Source organism: Molossus molossus, unplaced genomic scaffold (assembly GCF_014108415.1).
Source record: "Molossus molossus isolate mMolMol1 unplaced genomic scaffold, mMolMol1.p scaffold_m16_p_20, whole genome shotgun sequence".
Taxonomy (NCBI): domain Eukaryota; kingdom Metazoa; phylum Chordata; class Mammalia; order Chiroptera; family Molossidae; genus Molossus; species Molossus molossus.
The window spans coordinates 4,231,311-4,237,970 of NW_023425356.1; the positions used below are offsets into that span (position 1 = coordinate 4,231,311).

Here is a 6,660-nt window from a genome sequence, read left to right on the forward strand (position 1 = left end):
GTCTTGCACTACATAGTTTCCCAGCAAATACAGGGTGGGGCAAAAGTAGGTTCACAGTTGTGAGTACATGAAAAAAGTTCATTCTTCTATTATTATTTATTAATGAGTGTATTATGTTCCATATGAACAACTATAAACTTGTTTTTGCCTCACCTGGTCTTATACTAAGTAATTAAAGTGTCAAAGAACTATGTCAACTCTGAGCTGAAACAACCTTTGGTATATCTGACTATATTCATTTTCCAATATAGGAAATTTAGAAAATACATATAAAAAGTATAAATTGGTGTCTCCATATTCATATACGAAAACATCACATTCTTTCACTGAATTCTGTCAAGCTCACAGTATCTTGTATCCATTTAGAAACCGGATACAAGTCGGCTGGGAGGCTGGTCACTGAGCGCCAGCTCTGAGGGTGGGGCGGGCCGGGCCAGCCCGCAGTTAGTGGCGTGGGAGTTGTGAAGAGCACTCTTACGTTTACCTGGATGGCTCACTCCCAGCAGAAGTGTCGTGTAGCGGAAAGTGCAACGCCAACAGCACAGTGGGGATCGGAGCTCTCTCCGTATTCTTGGGCCCACACAGGTCTCCAGGATTTCTCTAAGTTCTGTGGGGGAGAGAGACCTGCTGGGAGTCTCAACATCCCCAGCGTCTCCTCCTCACCATCCATGCCTCTTCCCTCCCTGAGTGAGGGCCCGGCAGTGGGGGCCCGGCAGGGGGGGGGCCGACAGTGGGGGCATGGCAGTGGGGGCCCGGCGGGGGGGGCCCGGCAGTGGGGGGGGCCCGGTTGGGGGGGGCCCGGCGGAAGGGGCCCGGCAGGGGGGGGCCTGCAGGGGGCCTGGCGGGGGGGGCCCGACAGTGGGGGCCCGGCAGTGGGGGCCCGGCAGTGGGGGGCCGGCGGGGGGGGGGGGGCCGGCAGTGGGGGCCCCGCAGTGGGGGCCCCGCAGTGGGGGGCCCTGTGGGGGGGCCCAGCCCGGCAGTGGGGGCCCGGAAGTGGGGGCACGGCAGTGGGGGCCCGGCGGGGGGCCCGGCGGGGGGGGCCCAGCCCGGCAGTGGGGGGCCGGCGGGTGGGGGCCGGCAGTGGGGGGCCGGCGGGTGGGGGCCGGCAGTGGGGGCCCGGCGGTGGGGCACGGCAGTGGGAGCCCCGCAGTGGGGGCCCGGTGGGGGGGCCCGGCCCGGCAGTGGAGGCCCGGCGGGGGGGCCCAGCCCGGCAGTGGGGGCACGGCAGTGAGGGCCTGGCAGTGGGGCCTGGCGGGGGGGGGGGGACCGGCAGTGTACAGTGGGCACTGCAGGGGGGGCATAGCAGGGGGGCCGTCAGTGAGGGTACCGCAGGGGGGCCTGGCAGTGAGGCACAGCAGTGGGCACGGCAGGGGGGCACAGCAGGGGGGTGAGGATACTGCGGGGGGGGGGGGGCACGGCAGGGGGGCACAGCAGGGGGGCTGGCAGGGCTTCCCTGATTTGTGCCCAGGAAGCAGCTATCCCATGAGCTCGGTTGCCCAGCAGTCCGGAAACACAGCATCATCATGTGCACAAAGCCCGCGGAGTCCTGAAACGTGAGAGTGCTGCACTGCAGACCCTGTTCCTAACGCAGGTCTTCCCTGAGAAAGCACATCAAGTTATCATCGCTTTAAATTTTTATTTTAAACCAGCAAAGCAACAGGAAGACTTGGGAAGGAAAGAGAAGTCAAGATAAACCCTAGAGAATACACTCTGGGAATAAAGCATGATTTATAATATCAGTTCAAAAACTAAATATTGAATCTTTTCTGAATTTAGCATATATTTTCATGTATTTTACTTGAAAAAAATATATATATAGTTTTAAAATTGATTTTAAAGAGGGAGGAAGGGAGAGGGGGAGAGAGAGAGAGAAACATTAATGTGAGAGAGATACATAGATTGTTGCTTCCCACACAAGCGCCGACTTGGAATTGAGCCCGAAACTTGGGCATGTGCCCTGACCACAACTGAACCCACAGCCTTATGGTACACAGCACAGCACTCGAACCCACTGAGCCACACCAGCCAGGGTGTGTGTGTGTGTGTGTGTGTGTGTATTTTATGGACTGCCTCATGAATTGACATGTCATCCTTGCAGAGGGGTCATGCTAATCTTCTCTGTATCGATCCAGTTTTAGTATATATGCTGCCGAAGTGAGCACAAGCCTCATGTATTTCTAAAATGTAACTACAGTGTTTGAATCTCTACATAAATTCTTTCCAGTAAAACATTTTTCAGAAAAAGAAAATGAAACCTTATTAGTATTCTATGTAACCAAAGAAGCAATCATGTGCCTTGACTAGATATGTAATGTATGTTCATGGAATAAACTTTCCAAAGTGCTGATTAACTGAATTTAACCTTCAAGTTCTGCTGATTATCCACTATGCTGCATTCATAATAGAAACCCTTCATCACTGCATAAGCAGGAAAATGACTCCCACAGTCACTGTAAATTGAGAAGGGCTTTTTTTAAACCTTAGGCAATTAAAATAGATTGGCCTTTGTGGTTATACCCCTGACCTTTCCTCTGAGTTTACTTGATTGGCAGTGAAATACGTCAGCCAAATGTTCTGGTAAATTGGGTTGTGTTGGTCATAAAGTTGAGAGTTGATAGAGTAGGTATCATACATAGATTACCCACCATCTGATTTTATTTTCCCATACTGTGCTGTGTGATGCTCTGTACAATCAATATCCACTTTGAGGATTAGTCCAAGTCCCTGCACTTGCAGTTCTGGCTCTGTGTTACTGTTTGGTCATCTATCCCCAGAAGGGCTATCAACTTAACTGTTAAGAACAGGCCCAGCCAGTGTGGCTCAGTGGTTGAGTGTCAACCCATGCACCAAGAGGTCACCAGTTCAATTCCCAGTCAGGACACATGCCCAGGTTGTGGGCCCAATCCCCAGTGGGGGGCGTGCAGGAGGTGGCCAATCAATGTTCTCTCTCATCAATGTTTCTCTCTCTCTCTCCCTCTCCCTTCCTCTCTCTCTAAAATCAATAATAAAGAAAAAAAATTTTAATAAAACAAAATTGAATAGCACATGAATCTGTAGAGCTTTGCAACAAAAAAGCAACCAATAATGACACAGCAGGAGTGCAGCCCTCTCTTAACATCAAAATTTAAACATTTTAATTCAACAAGACTGCATCAAATGGCAAAACAGCTCACTTTTGCACTATTTCCGGAATACTTCCATAATTCTACTTCCCAGTAAACTAACTATTTGAAAGCTACTGAATTCAATGCAATCTCTCCTGGGGAAGGAGAGGGGAGAAATGGCAAGGGATATACCGCTGTTCTGATTACCCCAAGATGTTCCATGAAGGGCTTGCTATACCACAGGCGACGACCTCCAGCTCTGGGTACTGAGGAAAGGGGAGCTCACTGTCTGGTAGGAGAGACAGACCTACAACTGTTGTCAGCACATCTGATGTATTCTTCCACTTGGAAAGCTTTGTTTTGAGACATTTGTTTGTTTTCCACCATTTTGAGCAGGGCAAAATGCCCTCAGAGTCAGCTCTCCAATCAGTCTCTCTTAATGACCAAGACAACAGCCAGCCTAACCATAATTAAGAAGAAGAAAGTGCTGCTTTTGCAAATGCAGCAAATGCAGCACTGTGCCCCACGCTGCCATGGCTACAGGCCTCACACACTCTGCGAACCATATCACAGTCAAGACCCTTAGCCTTTCCTGCGTGCCGCATCCTCTTCCAACCATACTGTCTGACAAAGTCCAGATACAGAGAGGAGAGCTTCAAGGATGCATCTTCTAGGAAGAGGACGTAGCATGGGGGTGGGATTGATCAGTATTACGGGAATTGTAATATTGGGAATTATTATTCTACTATATGACTAACCAGGGAGTAACAAACAAGGTATCTGAAATCATGCCTCTTCAATTAAATTCTGAAGAAACTCCAGTTTCCCCTGAAACAGTCACCATTGCATGTCCAGACTGTCTTAATAATTTACTAATTCAATTAGGTAAAAAAATTTCCCTTGAAAGTCCCTAATAAACAATTCATAGATGAATTGTAACAGGTAGAACTAATGGAGGCACCTTATACTCCTGTGCCTCCTCCCCAGATAGAAAGAGTATTTCAAGAGAATAAAAGAAAATTGTATTGACCCCTACCCACTGCTCAAGTGTTTCCTTATATAGATTATTGGATAAAAGGAAAACTATTGTACCCACCTAGAGAAATTAGAAGTATAAAAAGGATTCCTGACCCTCCCTCGCCCTCAACAGGAGCATATAATGAAGATAGAATAAGAATAGTTAACAAAGACGAACTACGTGTTCCTTATGCGAGCTGACTTCATGGAATGATCGGCAGGCCAAGGCCCCCTCGGTGCTTACGCACAAGGGAACAGAAGAAATCTCAATCATTGCAGTTGAATAGGTTTTATAAGAAATGCTGTCCTGAGTTAGTTAGGGAGGTAAATCAGAAACTAGCTGATCTAAAAACCCAGGTCAACTAAAGGTCAACTATTAATCTCAGACAAAGGACCTATAGAAAACTCTGTCTCACCTTACAGGTTACTCTACTCCCTTCTTTGTATCTATAAACACAAAAAATTATAAATTAATTCTGATAAAAATGAAACTAACATCCTGGTACTATGGAATGAAACTCCCTGCCTCTTTAACCTCAAATGTTAAACTCATGCCAAAAAAGAAAATATATAAGCACATAGAAACTTGCAATAAATCGGAACAGTGTCACACTTCCTCTGAGTCATGTAGTCACCTGTCTCCCAGCGCCGACGCCTGACCACCTTCAGGACCCCCTGGGCCCTGCTGCAGCTGGAAAAGGACATACATATTCTACAAAAGAAAAGAGGATCAACTCACCTGATATTTTAAAAAAAAGAGTTTGACAAAACTCACCACTCTTTCATGAAAAAAAATATCCCTCAGCAAACTAGGAATAGCAGGAATCTATCTCAAAAAGTGAAAGCCATATATGGAATGTCAAAAGACCCCACATAGCCAAAACAATATTGGAAAAGGAGAACAAAATGAGAGAACTCATGATTCCTGACTTCAAAACTTACTACAATGCTCATGACATTGAATTTGGCAATGATTTCTTGCATATGATACAAAAGGCATAGAAAAAAAAGGAAAAATAGACAAATTGGATTTCATAAAAATATAAAGCTCCTGTGCATCAAAGGGCACAATCAACAGAGTGCAAAGACAACTCACAGAATGGGAGAAAAAATTTTCATATTCATATATCTGATAAGAGATCAATAGCCAGAAAAAATAGAGAACTGAATAACAAACAACTAAACAACTTGATTCGAAAATTGGAAAAGGACAATTGAAAATTGACAATTCTCCAAAGAAAATACACAGTCAATAAGCACATGAAAGACATTCAATATCACTAATCATTAGGGAAACAAAGATAAAAATCACAATGAGGTACCAACTCCCACCCATTAGGATGGCTACTAAAAAAAAAAAGCAAAACATAACAAGTGGTGGCAAGGATGTGGAGTAATCTGAACCCTTGTGCTCTGTTGATGAGAATGTAAAATGATATAGCTACTATGGAAAACAGTATGATGGTTTCCCCCAAAGTTAAAAATAGAATTACCACATGATCCAGCAATTCTACTTCGTAAAAGAATTGAAAGCAGGGTCTAGAGGAGATATCTGTACACCCACATTCACAGAAGCATTATTCACAGTAGCCAGAACATAGAAGCAGCCCATGTCCACAGATTAATGGATAAGCAAAACATGGTATATACATTCAATGCAGTGCGTATCAGCCATGACACAGAAGGAAATCCAGCCATTTGCAACAACCTGGATGGACCTTGAGGACATTATGCTAAGTGAAATAAGTCAGACAAATAAATACAGTATATCACTTATATGTGGAATCTTAAAAAGCTGAATTTATAAAAACAGGGAGTACTGTGTACAATAGAGTGGGTATAGTCAACAATATTATATTATAATGTCAAAGATGCTAAGAGACCAGATCATGATTGTTCCTATCACAAAACAGAAATCATAATTATGTGACATGATAGAGGTATTAACTAACTTTACAATGGTAATCAAATTGCAACATACAAATGTACCAGAAGAGCACTTATACACCTTAAACTTATACAATGATGTATGTCAATTATACCTCAATAAAAATGAATTAAAAACACAAGGAAAGTGAGAGGAAACTGTCACAGCCTAGAAGAGACTAAGGAGACAAGACAACTAAAGGTACTGTGGTATCCTACTGGGATTCTAGAACAGGAAAAGGACATTAGCCCTGGCCAGGTTTGCTCAGTGGTTAGAACGTTGGCCCATGGACTAAAGAGTCCCAGGTTCGATTCTGGCCAAGGGCACATGCCCCAGCTGTGGTTCATTCATAGCGCCGGTTGGGGTCGTGCGGGTGGCAGTCAATCAATGCGTCTCTCTCACATTGTTTCTCTCTCTCTCTCTTCCTCCCTTTTTCCCTCCCACTCTACCTGGAGATGGATATAAAAATATCCTCGAGGGAGGCTAAAATAAATAAAAAAGAAAAAGGACATTAGGTAAGATCTAAGGATATCTAAATAAACTATGGACTGTAGTCAATAATTAATTGTATTAAATGCATCACACTATTTATTGTAAGATGTTAACAATCCA

At 45.0% G+C, this 6,660-nt stretch overlaps 1 non-coding gene across 1 annotated transcript; it reads right to left on the reverse strand.

Annotated features, from left to right (window-relative positions):
* Positions 1-2,055: 2,055 nt before the first annotated feature.
* On the reverse strand, positions 2,056-2,162 carry LOC118638109. The gene has a single exon (XR_004961065.1). It is a non-coding gene; the product is annotated as a U6 spliceosomal RNA (small nuclear RNA).
* Positions 2,163-6,660: the final 4,498 nt, after the last annotated feature.